This window comes from Littorina saxatilis, linkage group LG13 (genome assembly GCF_037325665.1).
Source record: "Littorina saxatilis isolate snail1 linkage group LG13, US_GU_Lsax_2.0, whole genome shotgun sequence".
NCBI lineage: Eukaryota > Metazoa > Mollusca > Gastropoda > Littorinimorpha > Littorinidae > Littorina > Littorina saxatilis.
The window spans coordinates 14,705,074-14,731,273 of record NC_090257.1 but is presented as its reverse complement, the minus strand read 5'-3'; the positions used below and the strand labels follow the sequence as shown (position 1 = coordinate 14,731,273).

The 26,200-nt window shown below is 42.9% G+C and overlaps 1 protein-coding gene across 6 annotated transcripts in view; it reads right to left on the bottom strand.

Moving 5' to 3' along the window:
• LOC138983689 (acyl-coenzyme A thioesterase 10, mitochondrial-like) overlaps positions 1–26,200 on the bottom strand; it is a 150,205-nt gene that overhangs the window by 105,596 nt on the left and 18,409 nt on the right. The gene's annotated exons all lie outside the window — the stretch shown is intronic.

Here is a 26,200-nt window from a genome sequence, read left to right as displayed (position 1 = left end):
CATGATTTATGTGAAAATACACAAGACAAATAATGAAAGACCCAGACATGTATCTATATTATATGTCAATCTAAAAATAGGTGGCAAACTTCCACAGTTCATCTTAAATATTTTAAGTACAAAGACTGTCAATCTTGTGAGAATGATGTTCTACTTTAGTAAAACAATGTAGTAAACATAGTCAGTGTTCACCTTTGGTATAAATAAAAACACTATTAAAAGTTTGTAATGAGAAATAACCTTTAAATACTTTTCCAATGTGGTCAATGAGACAAATTCAAAAATTTCAATGAATTTTCATTTGATTAATATACTTACCCAATTCACATATATATAGCAATAGACAACGATTACATTTGCAATGGTCGAAACACACGCTTAGACCTGCTCTAAGGGAGGTAACCAAAGCAAAAAGTTGCTCTGTGCCATCACTATACGGCCAGGGTTATCTCCCATATAGGGATGCATTGCGGCTTATTTACCGGCTTCCTGTTGTCATTACGACTTCGGAAATCCCTTATGAAAAACTTAAGTAGCGGGAATGGATGGGAGGGCCTATTCCCTATGTGAATTGGGCAAGTATACTAATCAAATAAAAAAAATTATTGAAATTTTCGATTAAATTACATATTCTTACTCCAATTCACATATATGGCCAGGAATCTGTCAGTGTGTCCAAAAAGTGTTACACAAACACCATTTTTTAGACTTGCTTTATCTTATTAATGTTGTTGTGGGTAAGGAAGGATATGTGTTTTTTAGCAGAATAAAACTGTTTTTATTGGTATGGGCCGCCTGGGGGGGTCAGTATAGTGCCTCGAGCACTTAAGGTATGTATGTTACATTTACACCAAAACACATACAATAAGTATCATGGAATCTCCCCTGAGTTATTTCTCCCATTAAAATTCAGCAGTCATGTTGTCTTGTGTTTGGTACTACTGTTACCACAAACATGGCAAGTCAGATGTCTATAATCAGTGCCTGCCAGGATGTTTAGTGGCCGTATGTTACTTTACACCAAAAATCACTTTACATGTGTAAACTTCACCCCATGCTTAATCTCTTCGGAGCCTGGTGAGTATTTTAGGTTTAAGGAGTACCCATATTCTTTTTTAAGACTAATGAGTCTTATTCCAGGCAGCATCATGCTAACAAAATAACAAGAAGAGCAAACGCTCGATCGAGTCACTTTCGCAGTTCTGAATATTATATGAGGCATCAGATGGACAGGAAGAAATTGCTATTCACAACACAATGAGTCACGTTCACATAAAATTTGAGCCCGGTCACTTTTATACAGTATAGACCGGATGTATAAAACACCGGATGTATGAAAGTCTGGATGTATGAAAGGGGTAGGCAGGGTCCCGGCAGAAGCTACTCTTTGTTATTACTTAGAATTTTCCGGTTGTATGAAAATCGGATGTATGAAAGTCCGGTTGTATGAAAGCAAATCTCTGGTCCCGAGCAGCACAAATCCGTTGTTGCAAGACCGGTTGTAAGAAAACGAAAGTAGACCCAAGTCACCAAAGTGTGGTAAGAGTAATTTCCCTTCACCCCTTTTCCCGATAAATGGGGTAGACAGGTCCGAGGAGAACATTTACCTCCGAAATCTCTGTGGCCATTTTGAGCGGGTGGTGTCCACAAAGGTAGTCTAAATGAGGATGCCCTGAAAACTTCCCCACCAACTGATTTTTATCCAGATTCTATAGCTGTCAACGAGTTGTTCTGTTTAATTACACCCCCGGTATAGGGGTGTGTATAGGTTTCGGTCGATGTGTTTGTTTGTTTGTTTGTTTGTTTGTGTGTTTGTTTGTGTGTTTGTTTGTGTTCGCAAGTAGATCTCAAGAATGAACGGACCGATCGTCACCAAACTTGGTGAACAGGTTCTATACATTCCTGAGACGGTCCTTACAAAAATTGGGACCAGTCAAACACACGGTTAGGGAGTTATTGGTGGATTTTGGTTTTTTGGGGGGATCAACTACCGTCTACGGCATAACTCTTCCTTATCTTCTCCATGTTTTCAGCGTTTACCTCCCTTCCTTCGTATGGTGCACTATAGTATGAGGGGGCATCGTCGGATATTCCCGGCGTTCTGTTACTATTTTTAGAAGGTCACCGCAGTGTCCAGAACGTAAATTGGACCCGTAAATTATCCTCACTGTAAAAGTGCAAAGGTCGAATCAATTTATAGCCACGCGAAAAATACACTCTCATCTATCTCTATATATTTATACAATAGATATATATATATATATATATATACGGCTTCTGTGTGTGTGTGTGTGTTTGAGTGTGTCTGTAGAAAACACCTGTGTATTGCACAGTTCTGTTTGTGATGTGGTACCTAGGGCGTCGTCGACAAGTATCTTGTTCATCTCAATCTCAAGAACACTCCTCCTCAAAAGATAGCTATATTCTCTGACTCCAAAGCAGCCATTGAAGCATTAAGATCTAACAAAAGATCAAAAAGACATGATCTTGTCATTGCCATAAAGGAGCTGGCAAATAAAATTATAAAAAAAGGAAGCGAGATTAACCTGGTCTGGTGTCCAGCACACGTGAACGTGCCTGGCAACGAGAAAGCGGACAAAGCCGCTAAAGAAGCTGCCCAAGGCATAGGCCACTGTGTTTCATTTCAGGCACTCTCTGCTCCAGGCTGGCTCCAGCTAAAAATAACCGGCAAGAACCACCTTCATCCCCCTATTTACCCTCCCTTTCCTTTCCTCCCCCCATTTCCCTCCTACCCGGCCCCATTCACAGTGGCGCCTGACAGACGACTCTTTCTTTGTCTGCAGCGAGCGTGGACCGCTCTCTGCAAGCAGCTGCTGTGTTGATAAGGTTCTGTAGCTCGCGCGCTCTAGAGAGAGCCTAAAAACAGTGAGAACGTTTTCTGCACTGTTCAGAATGCCTGATAAGTGGCCCTCTATATACTCCCGCAAGGAAATAGTCTCCATGCGAAGGGTGTAATACTTGAAAGTAGAACAGTGGTTATACATTGTATACTCTTGAGAATAGAATAACAGGTGACCTTTCTTTTCCCTTTTGGAGGTTTGTCAATGACGCCGAAGATGCTTACTCATGGCGGTGTTTTCCAATGTGTGACTGTGTGTGTGTGTGTGTGTGTGTGTGTGTGTGTGTGTATGTGTACATGTGTGTGTGTGTGTGTGTGTGTGCGTTCGAAATATATACAAACAGTAGAGTATATCGTATTTACATACATATTATGCCAAGGACTACTAGTAAAAGTCATTGATGGTGCGCATGTAAAATTTGTTTTGCGTTTATATAATTATAAAAGTCAAAATAGTGTAGATATATATAGACTACACCCGCACACGTGTAAATCCACGCGTATACATGTACACGCAACCCGATTTAATATGAGAAGACCATCCAGTCCAACATTTGCGTACGTAAAAATTACATTATACATCATTTCAGCTTGACTCATCTAGAAGGGTGTAATACTTGAAAGTAGAACAGTGGTTATACATTGTATACTCTTGAGAATAGAATAACAGGTGACCTTTCTTTTCCCTTTTGGAGGTTTGTCAATGACGCCGAAGATGCTTACTCATGACGGTGTTTTCCAATGTGTGACTGTGTGTGTGTGTGCGTGCGTGTGTGTGTGTGTGTGTATGTGTACATGTGTGTGTGTGTGTGTGTGTGTGTGTGTGCGTTCGAAATATATACAAACAGTAGAGTATATCGTATTTACATACATATTATGCCAAGGACTACTAGTAAAAGTCATTGATGGTGCGCATGTAAAATTTGTTTTGCGTTTATATAATTATAAAAGTCAAAATAGTGTAGATATAAAATTCAAAATAGTGTAGATAATGTCAGTAACATATAAGAAAGAAAAAAGATCTTACGGCAATACATGTTCATGAAAATTATTAGCTGCATGTGAATAAAACAAAAAAGCTTACCTCACGGCCCTCCTATACAAGTCTCACAAACTTGTATATATATATATAATATACCACAGGAGAAAAAAAAATAGCTCGCGCGCGCTCACCCAAATCCGCTCGAAGTGCCACATGATATTAGCCCCAGACAACACATAGACGGATAATACATGTATGTCAATCGTATGAAACAAAACATGCCACAATTTACAAGACAGAAAAAAGGCTAAATGAGAGAATTGAAAAAGGTGTTTGCTCTTCAAGTAAATAATTATACCACACCTTACAGATCTGAAAAACACATGTATGCTGCAGTTAAATAAACAGGAAACCCAACATCCGAAAGCACGGCACAATCTATAAGAGGACAGAAGACAACACAGTAAACAAAACATCATAATCAATGTGTCACAATAAAAGAACACAAAATATTGGAAAAAAAGACAAAGGTAATCCCTAAGTACACTGATATATACATGTACAACACTTTACAAAATATATATACAAACAACAGAGTATATACAGTCGTATTTAAAAACATATTATAGGCATGCGTATGGTGCGCATGTGAAATTTGTTTTGCGTTTATATAATTCAAAATAGTGCAATTAATGCCTGTAATATAAAAGAAAGAAAAAACGGTCTTTCAATACATGTTCATGCAAATTGTTAGCTGCATGTGAAGAAAACAAAAAGCCTACCTGACCCTGCAACTGTTGGTCAGTAATCCAATAGCAGCACACAAGTCGATTTGAAAGTTTTTCAACACAGTTTTTCACTCGTATTGTTCTCACAAACTTGTATATATACCACAGGAAACAAAACTCGTCGATCCGAACAAGATGAAATGCACGACAGTCAACAGAGCTGCATATAATAGCGTACTGTAGCGAGTGCCTGTTCCGAGAACCTGCGCATGGGTTAATTCACAAAACTTACCCCTCAAAACTGCTCTAGAAATCATTCACAAACACCTGTAACTTAACTTGTTTTCACTCTATCACACAGTTAAGACTAAGTACTTACGGACGGCAAAATAAAAACACAGGCGGTTGGGCTGTTATCAGTATTCAGTGTGATTATAAACTGATATACAACGCGCAAATTCTGTTTCTTTTAACAGGAACAAAGAACAAGAGCTGAGTGCCAGTGATATTAGTATTACCACAAAATCAAACAAAACGAGTCGAATGAATAAACTCCAGTTTGCACCAACACAATGCCTGTATATTCAAGTAACAAAATACACAAGATGAACATAATCCCAGGTGTAAGTCACTGAAACGATCCCTTTTTCACACCAAGAATCACGATTTTTCAAACTGGCGCCATCGCACACAAGCTCCACATAGAGTCTTTGTGTGCTAGAGACAGCGCGCGAAAGGGAATCAAGGTCACCGCCAGCGCACGGTAGGCTATTTATGGCCGTGCTTGCTCCAAGCTCCCTGCCGCTGACAGAGCATATTCGGCGCAGCAGTGAAATAGTGTGAGGCGCCTCCGAGGTAGACCTGCCATTGTCTGCTTCTGAGATCAGTAGCCTTACAGACTCTCTTCTCTGGAGAGAATGGAGGAACAAATATATGCACAAGGCTATAAGCTCTGGCTGGCTCATTCGGGAAGCCCCATCAAAACAGATGAACACCTATAATGCATGCCCACGTGTAATAAAAAGGATTAACCGCCTGAGGGCAGAAGCTGGGAATTACCAATTTCTAGAGCTTAAATGCACCTGTCAATCCGACCTCACCATTGCTCATTTGACTTTGGAGTGTGATTTGAACTCATGCCACTTTCAACCCCTGACTCAGTTTATAAACTCAAATAGAAATATTCTGCCAAATACCTCAAAGGAAAAATTAAGCTATCTTTTAAGTTTTAATAAAGACCTTGGGTGGCAAGGTCCCAAACTTATCGCTGGACTTATGCACACGCACCCACTTGGTCCCTGGATATGAAGAGACGTTGCTGCGGCTGACGCCATTGCTTCTCATACAGCTACTATATATTTTTATCAGAACTTTTAAAAATACCATTTTATATCCAAGTATCTCTTAACACCTTTTTTTTAATTAGATGAGCGAGAGTGTGCGGGGGGCGGGAGGGTGGTGAACCACTGTACATAAAGGGAAAGTTTGTGTGCGTGCCTCTGTGTGTTCTTAATCTAAGACAAATGTCGCCAATGTTTTTACAGAGTGACGTTAAATAAACGATTTTATCATCATCGACAAGTATGGGACTCGACATGATATGATCAGGAATGGCATTATGGCCCCTGAATCATGTTCGTGCTGTTCCCATTCCACGAGTCTGGAAGGGACCTAAGCTTGACGGGTCCATGGTTCGAAGCCGGCGTACAGTGCGCCACTCAAGCCGGGTATTCGGCTCTACTTGCTACCCGGCGAAGCGGCAGATACACCCCGGACAAAATCTGGTCGATGAGATATTTCAATACCTGCTCTCAGCGCGCAGCGCAAACCCATTTTGGTTTTTTTTTTCTCGGGTTATATTGATTTGTCTTTTTCTCCGCCTGTCTCTTTGTCCACTCAATCAACTTATTTTAACCACACTTGTTAGCAGTGCCTTCTCAGTTGGTGGCAGTGAGAATGGTAAGGACGGGGGTGTTTTTCCTACAGGGAGGAATTTCTTGTTTGTTTCTCCATTCAATCATTTTTTTTTAACCTGTTACAAATTCGTCACGAAGACCCATAAAAGCCCAGAAGGCATTTTTGTTACATTTATAACCAGAGACATTGGTCATGGATGTGAATCAGTTGTTATCTTTTTATGTTTTTTTTTATGTTGTTGTATTTTATGTTGTTGTATTTTATTTTGTTTTATTTTATGTTGTTGTTTTTATGTTCTTGTTGTTGTTTTTATGTTCTTGTTGTTGTTGTTGTTGATTTTATCCATTAAACTGATTTTATGTTTAACTCCATTAATAATCTGTTTTGTTTGTCTATTCAGTCATTTTAGCCTGTTATAAATTTGTCATGACTGAAGAGCCATAATAGCCCAGGAAGGCATTTTTTTGTACAATTAGAACCAGAGGCATTGGTCGTGGGTGTGACTCAGTTTTTTTTTTATGTTGTTGTTTTAATCCATTAAACTGGTTTTAAGTTTAACTCACTTTTGTTGTATTCAGTGCGCGCGCGCGTGTGTGTGTTATAAATGTGTGCGTTTTGGAGAGAGAGAGAGAGAGAGAGAGAGAGAGAGAGAGAGAGAGAGAGAGAGAGAGAGAGAGAGAGAGAGAGAGAGAGAGAGAGAGAGAGAGAGAACTCAGAAAATGTTATTTGCTACGCCAACAGTCATTACAAAGCTTCCACGACCAAAAACATTGTCAAAAGCGCAAAAGGGTTGTGGAGGGAACACACACAATACAGTTGAGCCACACACAAACACACACACACACACACACAAAGCAGAACAGTTCCTTACACAAACAGTTGCTCTTTCTATCGGTTGTCCTGACTGTGTCAGTGTATGTAAGTACATGTACTTTTCCACTTGTTATTCACAACCCTTTTCTTCTAACAAGGATATGTATCAAAACATTTAAACATAAAAAAACAAATTAAAAAAAATGATATGAAAAAAACCCTACTTTTATCAAGTAACAGACGCGTGGCCGGATGTATGAAAGTCAATCCACAATATTTTCATACATCCGGGTAACCGGATTTAGTAAAGACCGGATGTATGAAAGACAAAAAGTGGGTCCCGACGACTTTCTTACATCCGGTCTCGACTGTAGTTTCCGAGAAAAGCCCAACGTTAAGTTGTGTGTTGCCGAACAGAAAAGGCTAGTTATCTCCCTTGTTTTTCTGATAACGTTCGTAAAAGGCTACAGATGTAAATACTTTGATGTAAAGAATAATCCTACAAAGTTTCAATCACATCCGATGAACTTTGTCAAAGATATAAAATGTCTAATTTTTCCTTTGACGCTGACCTGTGACCTTGAAAAAGGTCAAAGGTCAACGAAACCATCGTTAAAGTGTAGAGGTCATTGGAGGTCACGACTAAACAAAATATGAGCCCGATCGCTTTGATAGTTTCCGAGAAAAGTCCAACGTTAAGGTGGTGTCTACGGACGGCCGGCCGGCCGGCCGGCTGGACAGACTAACACTGACCGATTACATAGAGTCACTTTTTCTCAAGTGACTCAAAAACAGCTTCACTGCATAAATCTGTACAATCTAATTAAAACAAAAGTTCACTCCACCACAAGCCGTTATAATTCTCTGGTTAGTTTCAGTTCAAACACATCTGTGGAAGTCCCTTGTAAGCAGGGATGACATTGATTACTGTGAAATATGAATCCAGAAAGAAATGTGGCCTTTTTAAAAACAACTGCTCCAGTCAGTATGTTACTTTACACCAAAGTACACAGTTTTTCACTTCTTACTGACCAAACATACTGCCATACTACAGCATATGCACACAGGAACAAAAAGAATTTAGCTCTGAATTGTTATAAAGAACATTTATTTTAAAAAGACGACTATGTGACCCAAAAATCACCGGCAAACCTGTTTGTTAGTTATTTTACACCATAAAAAGCACATAAACGAGCTCAGAGGTAGAATACAATCATCTAGATTGCTCCACAATGTCTTAATCTCAAGAAACACTGCCTCCACACTTTTAAAATTGTCAAAGGTGTGATTATGATGCATGACATGGCAGACTTGTAAATTAAAGTGCTAGGTGTATGTTACTAATTACACCAATAACATTTAGTCTCATCAATGCCTGTATAAATCATAAGGTACAAAATCACAAAAACATGAGCTCATATCATTTTTAGAGCCACAATTCAGAATTGAAAGAAAAACAAGAAGCTCAGAAGGTGGCACAAACTTGTGCATTTGTCCTTTTCTAGAAGTAGTAAAATAATGGCCAGATGTACGTTATTTTACACCAAATATGTGCCTAACCTCAAAGCATACTAAATCAGTCTTTTGTGTAAGATATGGACAAAGGGAATGTTATCAGGAGTGATTTTCAGTAGTTGTAAGAAGTAACTATCATGAAATAAGTAATGGAGACATAACTTGTAGAACAACTAAGCTGTACGTTACTAATTACACCAAAGCCATTTCAAACTATTATGTTCAAGTGGAAAATATTAAATTAAAATACATGGTGAAATGAAAACAACTGTATATGATCAACTAGACCAGGAATATGGCCAAACAACCCAGAATGCTGTACAATCTGATGCATTTGTGTTGTTTCCGACCCAGTGTGCTCAGATGGTATGTTATTTTACACCAAGAAACTTCTGATTGTTGCATGACCGACTACTGCGACATGTTGGCCCGCCTCTGCCTCTGGTACAGGCGAAGAAAGGTTGCTGCCTTAATCAAATGTTCAACTTGTAATTCTCCTTCCTGTCACCAGTGAAACTTCTCTGGTACTGCACCAACAGCTGCTTCTCTTGTTCACAAAATGATGAAGTAGTATTTAGAGCTTCATGCATTTGTAGGGTTTGGTTGTATTTGGACTTGGAGGCAGTAGCATTTCTAAACAAAGCTTGTCTTTATGTATAGTAAAAAAAAAAATAAATAAAAAATTATATTTTTACTTGTCCACTTTTTAATTATCTCATTTGGAAACAATCTTTTCGTTTTGTTGGTCCTATGAAAACAAACATATACCTGAAAATAAATAACACTAAGAATATTTGCAGTCGCCAGCAAGCTCTGATATCATATAAATAAAATAAAGACCTATCAGAAGCACCACTAACACCTACACCAACTCACAATACCCCCCCCCCCCCCCCCCCCTAAAAAAATCCCAACTGCAACAGCCAGGAAGACAAGTTATGGAAGGCAAGCAAAATCCACATCCTAAAACGTGTAGTCTCCATGAATTCGGTGGGGGAAAGTGGAACATTCCGTGTAGCGCGTACGTACGCCACTTTACACATCCGGTCAGAGCTAGCGCCTTGTGTAAACAAACGTACGGATGTGACCAACTAAACCACAGGTGTTCGGCGTTTTTAATTTCAGCAAAGTTGTTAACACTGGCCTTCAACATATATCACGCAAATCTTACATCAAAAAAGTTAAGAAAACACTCGATTCGACAGACAGAAACGTACGCTACTTTACACTACATCGATATGGTAAACTAACGTACGGCGGGTGAAAGTGACGAAGCTCGGAGATATCAACCCAAAATGCTTAATTATGGATGAAAGGAGTCAATTTTGAAAGCTTAGTGACAAAATATTCTGCAAACCGTACATTTTTCACCACCAAAACTGAAAAGAGAGGAATTTTAAACTGTACGTTACAGCTGACAGCCTTGTAGTAAAGTAACGTGCAATGAATCGAATTGCCAGATCGGGATGGAACGCGTGGTTTTCTTTACTCCCTGGTAATGTTAACCATGCTACTTCCTAAAAAATGCTTTTTCATTAAGAATCTATCGTCCTAAGCAAGAAATGCAGAATAAATCCTAAGTACGTTACATTTACAACAAATCTGAAACCATATTCAACCTAGCGAACATTCAAAAGCCCGACTGCCTCCGATTTTCGACTGAATCATTCAGGTACGAATACTTTTTCCTTTCAAACATTGTTTTTATCATGTTTCGTAAGAAATCACTCGATTTATAGCAGTTTCATTCTCAAAAGTATGTACGTTACTACAGGGTGACCCAAAAAAAAGAGTACCCAAACAAAACGTCATAAATTGAACAAAAATAAAGCAATCTTCATAAAATTTATTTACACACACAAGTAGCCTCTGCATGATTTGCACAGAAAATGTTAGCGTTCTAGCTTGTCTTTCAGGAAAGTTATGCTCATTCTACAGAACATGCTCCAAATGGCCTCCGCGCCGCTGCAGGCAAACTTGAACTCGTCGCGCAAAGTTATCAATCACCCGCACACACTCCTGTTGCGAGATTCCGCGAATGGTTGTTGTGATGGCTCTCTTGAGTTCTGTGATTGTCTGTGGGTTGTTCCTGTAGACGTTGTCTTTCAGGAACCCCCAAAGATAGAAATCTGGGGGATTTAATTCCGGGGGAGGCCATTTGGAGCATGTTCTGTAGAATGAGCATAACTTTCCTGAAAGACAAGCTTGAACGCTAAAATTTTCTGTGCAAATCATGCAGAGGCTACTTGTGTGTGTAAATAAATTTTATGAAGATTGCTTTATTTTTGTTCAATTTATGACGTTTTGTTTGGGTACTCTTTTTTTTGGGTCACCCTGTATTTGGATGACGACTATGCACACTTACCCGTAGGGCTGGGCTCGTCCAGCTCGCACGTAGGTGTGAAAGTCCTGTTGTCATTGATAGATCATATTCAAATGACCAAGGGAGACTAGTTAGGTCACGCTCGTCACAACATCTCGGCAAAACGAGAACGTTTTATTTTGGTTATAAGTAATTTTTCTTTACACAAGATCAATAAATCGTGTCGATTTTCACGAATCACAGACAAAGCATGCATTGCAAGCAATTTTTTTAATATTTTAGACTTAGTAGACTTTGTGAACCTCGAAATCGATCTTTGGCGGCCATCTTACATTTACCGCGGACTGTACGACCGTTTGACTGACGGATACCGAATTGACACAAGGATAATAACGTACATCTCGCATCACTTTTCCAAGCGAAATGAACGAAGTTGGCCGCTCCGTCGAGCTCAGTTTTGGTCTCATTAAACACTGCATTCATTTCCTGTCTGGTTTGTATGAAGGATTTACCTGTCGCGCAGGTGTTCGGAGTACAGTTCTTACAAAACTGAAAGCACCCAAAATCGCGTAACGCTTTTCTCTCCAGAATGACTAGGTAAGGTTGGAATCAGAAGTCTGTTATTCATTGCTTACGGCATAAATTTGCCACCATGTTATACCAAAACGTTCGTCCATTCATCCTCTTTCATCCAACACAAAAATGTTCTTTGCAAAAAAAGTTTATTAGAAGCAGGAGCCTGCCAAATAATTCAAGCGGGCTCTTTTCTTCTTTCGACGCCATGACAGATTCTTGGCCATATAGCAGATTGCTAATGAAGGAGGTGGGGACTTACTTATGTCCTGGGAAGAACTTGCCCTGGCGCGACTAAGGCGGGTAGGGAACATGTTCCGTCCTGTCGTGTGCAGGCGACGTCTCTTAGGTAGAAATTTATGAAGACATTGTCCGACCTCCAGTAAGCCGTATTCATGACGTCATTCAGGCGGCCTGATCGTAAGACGGCCAAGGACGATGCCCAGGCTCTGGACTCATGTACTCTCGTGGAGTATAGGGGAAGAACTGACTGCCCCCCCCCCCCCTCTTGTTTTTGCCACCACTCATATGACTGCCTTATGAGGGTAGCAACCCATCTTGTGAGAGTTAACTTTGATATGTCCTTATCTCTCTTGATGTTCAAAGACAAGAAGAGTAGCTTTTGTTTTTGAGATCTTATACGATCCCAGGTAGGAGCTTTGGGATCTAAATGGATAGTTACATAAGTCTGGGTCGCCTGGGGCGAGAATCCTAGAGAGAGGAAGAACTTTGACCACCGGAGATGGTTGTCCTGGCTTCTGATTCTTAGCTAAGAAGTTTGGCCTGAAAAGAGTGAGATAGCCTAGCTACCTTCCTCACTTGCCCGTAGGGCGGAAGTGGGTGGTTAGCTGTTGTATTGCTCTGCCCGGAAGTCAGAGCGAGGGAGTTGAAAAACATGTCGACGGACATCGAAACTAAAGCACCCTGATGCAGTGGCTGTGAAACACCACCGGAAGGGCGGAAGCCCAAGATCTGGTTGAGCTCTAGCTGAGCTCCCCTACCGTGCAGAATGGCACCGGAAGACCAGGGTTCATTTCTGTCCCAGCCGGAAGCATCTTCCTGGGACGTGATGGTGGCGGAGGGAGGCGTGAAGCCTCTGACTGAAGCAAGTGATTTTGTTCCTCCCATGGAATGGGGGAGGGGCGCCAAGCTGGCGCGAGCTTCTAGCTGCTGACTAATCAGCTAATTCATCTCTGCTCTTAGGTAGTCAATGATAAAAGAAACAACTACATCATGCTCCTTAATGGGGGCGGTTACCGGCTTGGGGGAAACGAGACCCCTCGGGTCTGTGGGAACTGTGAAAGAGATATTATTCTCTAAGTCATCTACCTTGATAGTAGTTGTACGCTTGCTCTTGCTCTTAGAGGGGGTAGTCTCCTTAGGCACTACCTGCCTCTTACAAGGTTTATGTTTCTTCTCGTTGTCGGCCATGCCGACTTGAAAATTTAACAAACACCCCAAAAATGTAGAAATTTGCAACAATTTCCTGAGTTGAATGCAGAAGCAAAGTTACAGAAAAAACGAACGAGGAATTGGAAAGCTCTCACCTAAAACGAAGTATGAGAGGTTGACAGGTACTCATTCACAAGCTGGGTTGTCCCAATGACAGAAGTCTGTACATGCAAGAGTGAAGTGTCCCGATGTCTTGCCACATTGGTGCTCGAAGTCAGAATGACAACAGGAAGCCGGTGTAGCAGCCTATTTTGAAGCAGCCCAGTTTGACCGGGAGGTCTCCCGGTCATTCTAGGCTAGCCTATTTTGACCGGGAGGTCATTCTGGGCTAGTCAGTTTTGACCTCCCCTGCAAACTTCAAGAATGAGTACATTAAGACCTTTAGAAACAATATTTATGCATATATGTATATAACTACATATATCTAAGGTTTGAGGGGGGGGTGGGGTGTCATTCTGGGCTAGCTCCCGTCAAAATCAGCTAGCCCAGAATGACCCCCCGGTCAAAACTGACTAGGCCAGTCAGTTTTGACCCCCCCCCCCCCCCTTCAAACTTCAAGAATCTAAAATTTTTATTTAAATTTAGGTTTAATTAATATACTTACCCGAATCACATACTAGCATTGACGCAGTTGATAAGCTAAGGTGTCTGAAACGCTATCCCGTCTATAGTCTAAGGGAAGCAACCCAAGCCAAAAAAGTAGCAGGATTGCCACCCGGGATTACCTCCCGTAGTGTGCATTACGTCACGAATACCGCGTACACCCCAAATACAATCATTCGACTTCTAGAATACATAGAAACTAAAAGCGGGGTAGGTGGGAGGGAATTACCTATGTGATTCGGGTAAGTATATTAATTAAACCTAAATTTAAATAAAAATTTTAGATTAAATTACATATTCTTACTCCGAATCACATACTAGCAGATAACTCCAACAAGGTGGTGGGTAAGATCAGAAAAGTTCAAACTCACTCTTAAGTTCTGAAGAGACATAAAACCAGCTGCCGCCAGGGAAGGAATGGACCGAGACCCATCCTGACAGGAGGCAGCAATGTCTCCCTTAAGAATCTAAAAAAGGGTAAAATCCGAGCGCCAGAACACTGTGCGCAGGACCTCATCCAACCTCCTTAACCGAAAGGCCAAGGAGCACGGCAGAGGGAAGGAAAATTCCTTGCCAAAACACTGGCCACCGCCAAAGGTCAGGAAAGGATCCCGTGAGAAAGAAAGCTCTAACTCACTCTAAAAACCCTTGCCAGGAACTGGCCCACTGCCAAACGACAGAAAAAACGGGCCAAGAACCATCCTGAATGACAGTCGTGATATCTCTCAGGCAAGAAATGCAAAAGACAACATCAGAGAGCCAGTAAGCTGTACCCAGCACTTCTTCCAATCTCCTGAACCGAAAAACAGTCCAGAAAAGGACCCAAGCCTTGCAAAACCCGAGCCGAGTAGAGGGGAAGACAAGCTGCCCCCCCCCCCCCCCCCCTTCTTGGAAGGAAATGCTAATGGCCTGGAAAATCCGTGCTTAAGGTTGTCCGCTCAGCCCTGAAAAGGACCAACCCTCGCGGAGACCAAAAGGCAAACATGCCAAAGTAAGAAACTTTGGGATGGAGTGAGGCCCAAAAGGCCTTAGAGATAACAGTCAGCTTCTGAAGCGTGACCCATCTCTGAAAAAGGTAAAGAGAGGGACCACTGAGTACTGAGTACCAGAGTCCAACTCAATGAGCAAATCTCCAAGGGAGACGGTCACCGGTCGTCCTACACCAGTCCCTGCGAAAGCAGCGAGAGGAAAATGAGGAAGAAGCGACCTCTGGTAGTGCGTGAGCACCGGAAAAGAGGAAACCTCAGTGGCCAAGCCTGATGTGACCGGTGACCACAAACAAGATGACAAAAGCCAAAGTGTTCGCAGAGCAGACTGCTTGTAGGAAATGAATGTAATCCAAAACCCAAAACAGAAAAAACAAGGCTGGAAGGAATAAACGGAAAACCGTGAAGCCAACCAGCCAAAGATTCCTGAGACAAGAGTTCTCAGGGGAAAAAACGTAATAGTCATAGGTGCGAGTGACCAAAAAAGGGTGGCCTTGACCGGAAAACCAGCCCAGCAGAAATCGTCCCGCCTCACCTCATGCTAGCATGAGGGAGAAGAGGAAGAGACGAAATCCGAAGTCACAAGCACCAAAAATGCCAAAATCGCAAAACGACAGGCAGGAGACTATATCACGGGCTAAGGCTGAGCCTTGATGCCCGTAGGCCGGCCCTAGACCTCTGCCAAAAGGAGAGGAGTAGCCGAAGAAACCTGAGAAAGGTGACAAGCCACAAGAATGACTCCTCAAACATGCATTGCCAAGGCAATGCTCCCTCAGGAAAATCTGGATGTTACTTCCGAGGCCAACTCAAGTGAACCTAGAGTTTGGACGAAACACCAGAACGCCTCTAATCGCTAGAGAAAGACAGAGTCAGACTCGGCGAAAGACAAACCAGGACCAAGTCCAGAAGCTTGTGGCAAAGAAGAGAAAACGGGGAAGCCCAAAGACGGAAACCCCACTCACACAGAAATCGACCTGTCTCAGCCCCCGTATGCTGGGAAAAGGAAAGAAAGTCGAAGTCCGAAGCCACAAGCATAAGGAAAGCGACAACCACCACCGCCAACGGATGAAATGGTTGTTGCGCCAGCCAAAAAACCCGGAAGCCCTAAGGCCAGCTGTTGTTCCAAAACCCAGCGTACCTATGACGGCTGTGAAAGAAAAAAAAATCTCTCCGGTTAAACCTGAGCTGAGGACTTAGGCCGCTTGGGCTGAGTCCGCCTAGGTATAGCCTGCTTAGGCGCGGCCTTCCTTTGCTGCTTCAGATTCGAAGCTCAAAAGAAGAGAACTGCTGTTCTCTGTTGGTCTCAATCTCCTGCTATGTGGCATGAGAGGCCAGGTTGCAGAAGAGAGACCGTCCACCAAGTGGAGAGGAGTGCGGACACGTCCTCCGCGTCCTGCTCTTTACTAAGCGTAAAGGGCGCCAAGGAATCTGTCAGAGCGCGTGAACGCGCCCACAGAAGAGTCTCGGGGATGAAACTGAGTTTCAAAAGCTGCCGACCCGCTTCTCCAGAGGATAGGAGAGTCTGCTCATAGAGCGGCAGAACCGAATCCTTCCTCAACGGCTTCGTAAGAAACGCAAGGAGTTCCGGCGTGACCGGTAACGGCGCACGCGGAAGGGCAAAGGACGACAGAAGGTCCCAAGACGACCTTGGCCAAGGCAACTTCCTCTGAGCCGCTAAGGGCACGAAGGAGGAAGCCTGCGCAGGAGCGGCAAGGTAATCAGATGCCAGCTCTGGAGCTGAACCATGAGGGACCAGCAACGTAGCTGAGCCCGTAGGCAACCCGCTGCCTGAAGGAGGGGTTTGGCGAAGAGGCGAGAACGTTGAAAAGCTACTGAAGGTGATTCCTCAAACCGGAAGTAGCTGTTTCCTCTTTTGCCAACCGGAAATCCACCATCGCCTACGGACCGAACACCAAAGGCGTGGCCGAAGACGAAGCTCCTTCCGGAAAATAGCGAGACGTGACTTCCGTGGCAGCTTCGAGCGCAACTCTGAAGCTGGCCGGAGCCCCCGAGAGCGTCTGCTCATCGTCAACGGACCTGGAGTCCGAAGCGACAACAGAAGGGGATGGATCAAATCCAAAGGAGCCCAACAAGTGACGCTGAGAGGGGAGGCCTGAAGCCGGAAGTCCGCCCTGTTGGCAATCAATGGCACTCATATCCTGACTGAGAGGAAGCTGAGCGGCATCGAAAACCGAAGGCAGTGGTCGAGAGGAGCTAGCGGACACCACCGCAGTGTGTGGATGCTGCTGTCCCAACAAAGGCACGAAGCCTGTATGCCCATAGGGCAAGCCCTGTCCAAAAATCGCCGGCGACCAAACGGAAGCAGCGGGAACTGAACCGGAAAATCCGGGAAAAGCCGGAAGTGCAGAGTCAACAGCAGCGCTAATCAAAGCTGGTGCTGAGCCACCTGCGAGCTGAAGCTCGGAACCCAAAGGTAGGCCGTAGGCCAGAACCGGAAGTGACAGTAACCTGTGCACTACCCGCTTGACCTACACTTACTGCCAAGGCCGGAAGCGCAGCTGCCGGAAACAGCTGCTGAGCCAAGGGCAAAGCTTAAACCGGAAAGGGCCATGGGCTGCCCACACGCCGATGAACTAACATTTCCCGCCGGAGCCGGGAGAGAAGCCGTCGCGGACGACTGCTTACGTATAGCGCAGCTCAAGTCGGATGGAATCATTGACTGTCCGCTTTCCAACGAGGCACTACTTCCGTGAACCGGAAGCGCAGCTGTCACGTACGACTGCCGACGAAAGGCAAGGCTCGAACCGGACGTGACAGTAGCCTGTGCACTAACCAGTGAACCTACACTTCCGGCCGGAACCGGAAGAACAGCTGTCGCGGGCGACTGCTGCCGTAGGGCAAGGCTCGAACCGGACGTGACAGTAGTCTGTGCACTAGCCGGTGAACCTCTTACTTCCGGGTGGAGCCGGAAGCAGCTGTCGCGGACGACTGCTGACGTAAGTCGAAGCTCGAACCGGACGTGACAGTAGCCTGTGCACTAGCCAGTGAACCTCTTACTTCCGGCCGGAGCCGGAAGCAGCTGTCGCGGACGACTGCTGACGTAAGTCGAAGCTCGAACCGGACGTGACAGTAGCCTGTGCACTAGCCAGTGAACCTCTTACTTCCGGCCGGAGCCGGAAGCAGCTGTCGCGGACGACTGCTGACGTAAGTCAAAGCTCGAACCGGACGTGACAGTAGCCTGTGCACTAGCCGGTGAACCTCTTACTTCCGGCCGGAGCTGGAAGCAGCTGTCGCGGACGACTGCTGACGTAAGTCGAAGCTCGAACCGGACGTGACAGCAGCCTGTGCACTAGCCGGTGAACCTCTTACTTCCGGCCGAAACTGGAAGCAGCTGTCGCGGACGACTGCTGACGTAAAGCGCAGCTCGAACCGGAGGGGACCATGGTCTGTCCGCAACCAGTGAACCACTACTTCCGGGAACCGGAAGTGCAGCTGCCGAAGACGGCTGCTGCGAGCACATACCTTGTACTGGCCGCGTCCCCGAAGGGACACGCTCAGGTGCACTCCCGCAAGCGGAAGCCACCGAGGCCGGCCACGAAGAGAAGCTTGTCCCAGCGAGTGGAATCCAGAGACAACACGAGCGCCAGTAGACTGGGCCGACGCTCCGGAAACGCAAGTGAGCGACAAGGACCCGGGTAAAAAACGTCCGGAATCCAAAGCTGCCGTCGTCACCCTCGAAGCCACCAAGCAAGGGACGCCCGCCCCCAGAAGTACGGATCTCTGTAAGCAAAGAAGCAATAAGACTAGCCACCAGAGCGCTAGGCTCTGGTGTCAACAAAGGGGGAGAAACGGCCGCACAAGCGGCCGAAACTGACGTCTGAGAGACAGACGGAGTCTCTTCCGGTGCCGAAAAAGGCACAGAAAAGACCGAATTAGTCTTAGGATCAGAAACATGTACCATGGGGCTATTGGCATAAGACGAGGAAGCCCCCCCCCCCCCCCCCCCCCCCCCCCGTCTTTTCTCACTAAACGCCCTGCCGGCGACGTGAGAAAGTAATCTACTGAAAAGTAACAAGTCTCGAGGACGTAAGCTTCAGCAGAACCGGAACTAGCACTAGCAAACAAGCCACAAAAGTAGCTACAAAAACATGCTACTGGCAAAATGTTCAAAGTCCGAGCACGGACCCAAACATACCAGTCTAACCGGAAGTGCAGCTGCCGAAAACGGAAGCTGACAAGAGGTAAACAAAGACTACTGAAAATTTAACTAAGTCCGGAACGGACCTAAAAATCAGCAGAATAATCAACTAGCAAAATAATAATAGCTTCGTAAGAAGCTAAATAACAGCCTACCAAGGTAGTTTACATTCCTAGAAAGGACGTAAACATCTCGATAGCACAACATGCTAGGATAAAGGACGACTACCAAAAGGCGGCCGCCAAATACAACTACTGTAGAATTCTAAGTCCAGAACGGATGAAGAATCCTAGTAGAAAATAAACTTAGCACTAGCGCAGTAGCCGCTAAAGCAGCTAAAACTAACAGCCTACCAAGATAGTAAAGCGACCGGGCACGGACGAAAAACTACTCAGTAGAAACACAGCGTGCTAGCGAAAAATGGCTCCAACTGGAGGCCAACAAAACAACTACTGTAAAATCGAAGTCCAGAGCGGACAAGAAATTCAGCAGAAAAAATATTTACTAGCAAGAAAAAGATACCTACAAGGCATCTAAAACTAACTTCCTACCGAGTAAGCTCACCGTCCGAGCACGGACGAAAACCAACTCAGTAGAAACACCACGTGCTAGCAAAAAATGGCCACCAAAATGGCGACCAACGCAACTAGAAACCGCTGAAGAAACTTCTGAGTCCAGAGGACGTAAGCAATTTCCAGCAGAATCAAATACAATGTCAAAATAAAATAAGGAACAATCTCACCAACTGGAAACAGCTAGGAGAAGACGGGAGGCCGAGGCCGGTGGGTGTCAGGCTGACAAAACGAAACGGCCTCGGAGCATAGCGCAAAAAACGACCTTATCTCTCTGGCTGAAAGGAGTCGAATGATTGTATTTGGGGTGTACGCGGTATTCGTGACGTAATGCACACTACGGGAGGTAATCCCGGGTGGCAATCCTGCTACTTTTTTGGCATGGGTTGCTTCCCTTAGACTATAGACGGGATAGCGTTTCAGACACCTTAGCTTATCGACTGCGTCAATGCTAGTATGTGATTCGGAGTAAGAATATGTAATTTAATAAGTACTTTAACTTTCTTAACCGAAATAAATGTAAATGTGGACAATATCTGTTAGAAAAAGAATATTACAAGAAGAAAAAAAATTTTAAAAAAAAAAGAGAAAGTTTCCACACTTCCCTTCCAATTTCAAGAATAAGTACACTAGGACCTCTCAAAACAAAACATACGCATGTATGTTTGCATCTATGCATCTCCCCAGGTTAGGGGGGGGGGGGGGGGGGGTCAAAATCAGCTAGCCCAGAATGACCCCCCTTCAAAATACTGACAAGGCCAGTCAGTTTTGACCTCCCCTTCAAACTTCAAGAATATGTACTTAAGAACCTTTTAAAACAAAATATTATAAGATGTTTGGTGGCTTGTTGACAGACCAGCTTTTTTGTTGGTCCAAGGGGACCATAATTATCGTCTTTTGTTTCATCTTTATCGACCAAGGCCGAAGGCCGCGGTTGATAAATATGAGACAAAAGGCGATATGCTCCCCGAGGACCAACAACAAAGTGCTGGTCTGACAAGCTACCAAACATCGTTTTTGTCATCATTTTGGTTGTGCAACAAAATGAACAATAACCCACAAGGAGACGAACTTTTAGAATCCAACTCCGGGCCACAAAGCATCGTCAGAGTAGCACGAAATAACATGTCAAACTTGTATGTGACGTCAAAGGTAGCTAAGTTCAAGCTTTTCTTCCAGTCTGAAAATGTATAGAGCTGCGATCATACCTGTGAATTCAGTAAGTGTTGAGCATATTTCTTTTCTTTTAAACGTTTATTATGACTTTTCGTTGTGGATCTTGCGATTACAGAGATAAGTTGCAAATTGACCATGAGTCGCCGCGGTAATTATCAACATTGATTGGGTCTTTGAGAGTGAATGCTTACAATCGTTGTCCTCGGAAACACAAATCCAAAGCCACGATGGTTCCACACATCAAACAATCAGCCTGATTGGCTTTTACTTTGACAATCCACGTTTCATATGAAAGCTCAAACCCATTCACCACCTCGAGTTATTGCATGGGGAACATGAGATTTATTTACCAGGTGTTTGTGAATGAAAACTCGTGAAAATCATGACAAATGTATATGTGCACACTATTTGTTGGATAAATGATTTTTTTTTAAATCGAAAAAAAATCCGAAAAAATTTACTTAAAATTTTTTTTCTTTTTTTTTTCGACGCTTCCCTTCAAACTTCAAGAATAAGTACACAAGGTCCTTTTAAAACAAAATGTACGCATATATGTATGCATCTCTGCATCCCCATAAGATTAGGGGGAGGGGGGGGGCAGTCATTCTGGGCTAGCCCAGAATGACGTCCCGTCAAAATCAGCCAGTTTTGATCTCCACTTCAAACTTCAACAATAAGTAATTTAGGACCTTTAAAAATGAAATATATGTATATGTGCACACTATTTGTTGGATAAATGGGGCTTTTTCTAAATCGAAAAAAAGATCGAAAATAAACTTACTTTAAAAAAAATAAAATAAAAGTTTCGACGCTTCCCTTTAAACTTCAAGAATAAGTAAACTAGGTCCTTTTGAAACGAAATGTACGCATATATGTATGCATCTATGCATCCCCACAAGTTTCGGGAGGGGGGGGGGAGGGGCAGTCATTCTGGGCTAGCCTAGAAAGACCTCCCGTCAAAATCAGCTAGCCCAGAATGACTCCTCGTCAAAACTGACTAGGCCAGTCAGTTTTGACCTCCCCTTCAAACTTCAAGAATAAGTACTTTAGGACCTTTTAAAACGAAATATATGTATATGTGCACACTATTTGTTGGATAAATGATTTTTTTTAAATCGGAAAAAAATTACTTAAAAAAAAAATTATATAAATGTTTCGACGCTTCCCTTCAAACTTCAAGAATAAGTACACTAGGTCCTTTTAAAACGAAATGTACGCATATATGTATGCATCTATGCATCCCATTTGGGGGGGGGAGGGGAGGGGGGGGGCAGTCATTCTGGGCTAGCCCAGAATGACCTCCCGTCAAAATCAGCTAGCCCAGAATGACCCCCCCGTCAAAACTGACTAGACCAGTCAGTTTTGACCTCCCCTTCAAACTTCAAGAATAAGTACTTTAGGACTTTTTAAAACTAAATATATGTATATGTGCACACTATTTGTTGGATAAATGATTTTTTTGTAAATCGAAAAAAAATAAAAAATAAACTTACTTTAAAAAAATAAAAAAATAAAAAGTTTCGACGCTTCCCTTCAAACTTCAAGAATAAGTACACTAGGTCCTTTTAAAACGAAATGTACGCATATATGTATGCATCTATGCATCCCCACAAGTTTGGGGGGGGGGGGCAGTCATTCTGGGCTAGCCTCCCATCAAAATCATTTCGTTTTAAAAGGTCCTAGTGTATTTATTCTTGAAGTTAGAAGGGAAGTGTCGAAACTTTTTTTTTTATATATAAATTCTTTTTAAAGTAAGTTTTTTTCGAATTTTTTATTCCCGATTTTAAAAAAAATCATTTATCCAACAAATAGTCTGCACATATACATACATTTCGTTTTAAAAGGTCCTAAAGTATTTATTCTTGAAGTTTGAAGGGGAGGTCAAAACTGACTGGCCTAGTCAGTTTTGACGGGGGGGTCATTCTGGGCTAGCTGATTTTGACGGCAGAATGACTGCCCCCCCAAAAAACTTGTGGGGATGCATAGATGCATACATATATGCGTACATTTCGTTTTAAAAGGTCCTAGTGTATTTATTCTTGAAGTATGAAGGGAAGCGTCGATTTTTTTTTTTTAAATAAGTTTTTTTTTCGATTATTTTCCTCGATTTAAAAAAAAAATCATTTTTGCAACAAATAGTGTGCACATATACATATATTTTGTTTTAAAAGGTCCTAGAGTACTTATTCTTGAAGTTTGAAGGGGAGGTCAAAGGCCAGTTTTGACTGGGGGTCATTCTGGGCTAGCTGATTTTGACGGGAGGTCATTCTAGGCTAGCCCAGAATGACTGCCCCCCCAAAAAACTTGTGGGGATGCATAGATGCATACATATATGCGTACATTTCGTTTTAAAAGGTCCTAGTGTACTTATTCTTGAAGTTTGAAGGGAAGCGTCGAAACTTTTTTTTTTTTTTTTAAAGTTGTTTTTCGATTAAAAAAAACAAGAAGGGCAAAGCCCATACGACTCACATGCTTGACCTTGACCTTTACATGACCTTGACCTTCAGGGTCAAGGTCAAATAACTAAACCTAGCAATGACATCATACACTAAGAACTGCTTTACACATTTTTCCTACCAAAATATATGTGACCTTGACCCAAGGTCAAGGTCATCCAAGGTCATGCAACACAAAGCTGTTAATTCAAGACATAGGAAGTACAATGGTGCTTATTGGCTCTTTCTACCATGAGATATTGTCACTTTTAGTGGTTCACTACCTTATTTTGGTCACATTTCATAAGGGTCAAAAAGACCTTGACCTTGATCATATGTGTCCAAATGTGTCTCATGATGAAAGCATAACATGTGCCCCACATAATTTTTAAGTTTGAAACAGTTATCTTCCATAGTTCAGGGTCAAGGTCACTTCAAAATATGTATACAATCCAACTTTGAAGAGCTCCTGTGACCTTGACCTTGAAGCAAGGTAAACCAAACTGGTATCAAAAGATGGGGCTTACTTTGCCCTATATATCATATATAGGTGAGGTATTCAATCTCAAAAACTTCAGAGAAAATGTGAAAGATGTGAAAAATAGCTGTTTTTTAGACAACATTTATGGCCCCTGCGACCTTGACCTTGAAGCAAGGTCAAGATGCTATATATGTTTTTTGGGGCCTTGTCATCATACACCATCTTGCCAAATTTGGTACTGATAGACTGAATAGTGTCCAAGAAATATCCAACGTTAAAGTTTTCCGGACGGACGGACGGATGGACGGACGACTCGGGTGAGTACATAGACTCACTTTTGCTTCGCATGTGAGTCAAAAATCATTTATTAAACAAATAGTGTGCACATATACATATATTTTGTTTTATGAGGTCCTAAAGTACTTATTCTTGAAGTTTGAAGTGGAGGTCAAACCTGACTGGCCTAGTCAGTTTTGACCGGGGGGTCATTCTGATTTTGACTAGCCCAGAATGACTGCCCCCCCCCAAACTTGTGGGGACGCATAGATGAATACATATATGGGTACATTTCGTTTTAAAAGGACCTAGTGTACTTATTCTTGAAATTTGAAGGGAAGCGTCGACACTTTTAAAGTGTCAGTTTAGAGGAACGATAAATTGTTTTTAAACTGAAGGTGAGGCGATGGTATTTAGGACTGGACAAGGATGGAGAGAAAGCACATCAAAAGCAGCAAAAGCACAAAACTAGACTTACAAAAGCCTTTCATGAAGACTTGCAATGGTGGTTGTCTTTTCTTACAGTGTTCAATGGTACCGTGTATTTTTATCAACATGCTACGCAGCATGTGTATGTCGATGCGTGCAATACAGCAGCAGGAGCCTTTTACCAAAGTGACTGGGTTTATACTTGTTTTGAAAATGACATTCCCGCAGCAAAAAACCTGCACATAAATTTCAAGGAAATCATTGCAGTCGTGAAAGAAGTTGAACGCTGGTCGCACTTGTGGGCAGGAAAAAGCGTGGTTTTCCACACTGATAGTACTGTTGCTAAAGGTGTCATAAACAAAGGACGATCGACGAACACTTACGTCTGTTACGAAAAATGGCGTGGGAATGTGCTAAGACAAATTGTAATATTTCTGCGGTGCATGTGGCAGGATCAGTTAATATTATGGCTGACAGTATATCACGCCTCCACGAAGGGAAGTTGGACCAATTAGTGGACTTGTTATCATGGTACCACCACGGACGCAGACCCGCAATCTTTTGGGAAGATCATATGTCAAGTGCGACGCTTGCCTTTCTTGGTTGCAGGTGTCTGGGTGCGGAACCTAAGAGAGAGGTGGCAGGTTATTGCGCCCTGAACTTTGCAGACAGTACCAAAAAGACTTACCAGACTCACTTAAATTCCTACCTACAGTTCTGTGACTCTATGAACATTCTTCCGGTGCCAGCATCAGAGCAAACTGTGGCACAGTATGCTGCGTTCCTTGCGAGGCGCATCAAACCAGCGTCAGTGAAACAGTACCTCAACACAATTCGCATTCTTCATTTGGAATGTGGCGAACAGCACCCATATAGAGACTCTTGGTATGTCAAAACCACCTTGAAGGGAATTGACAAATGCAGGGGGTGTCCACCTACGAGAAAGTCATCGATTACTCCTGAAGTGCTACTATCTATTCGCATAGAACTGAACTTTTTGTATGTTGAAGACTGTGTGTTTTGGGCGGCTTGTTTGGTTCTTTTCTTTGGACTGTTGGAGAAGTCAAACCTCTTTCAAGACGATGGCACTTTTGACCCGACAAAACAGCTGACTAGAGACAGCTTCCCAAAACAGCTTGAAATTTGAAGGGAAGCATCGACACTTTAAAAAAAAATTTTTTAAATAAGTTTATTTTCGAAAAAAAATTCCGATTTTTACAAAAATCATTTATCGAACAAATAGTGTGCACATATACATATATTTCGTTTTTAAAGGTCCTAAAGTACTTATTCTTGAAGTTCGAAGTGGAGGTCAAAACTGACTGGCCTAGTCAGTTTTGGCTTGGGGTCATTCTGGGCTAGCTGATTTTGACGGGAGGTCCAGAATGACTGCCCCACGAAAAAAAAACTTGTGGGGATGCATAGATGCATACATATATGCGTAAATTTTGTTTTAAAAGGTCCTAGTGTATTTATTCTTGAAGTTTGAAGGGGAGGTCAAACCTGACTGGCCTAGTCAGTTTTGACGGGGGGTCATTCTGGCCCCCCCCCCCCCCCCCAAACTTGTGGAGATGCATAGATGCATTTGTACATTTTGTTTTAAAAGGTCCTAGTGTACTTATTCTTGAAGTTTCAAAGGAGGTGTCAACATTTTATTTTTTTAACTTTTTTTTAAACTTTTTATTTTTTTTTTAGATCATTTTTCCAACAAATATTGTGCACATATACATATATTTCGTTTTAAAAGGTCCTAACGTACTTATTCTTGAAGTTTGACTGGGGGGGGTCAAAATTGGCTAGCCCAGAATGACCTCCCAGTCAAAATCAGCTAGCCCAGAATGACCTCCCGGTCAAAACTGACTATGTGTCAAAATGGCCTGTTACACCGGTAAATAAGCTGCAATGCAACCCTATATGGGA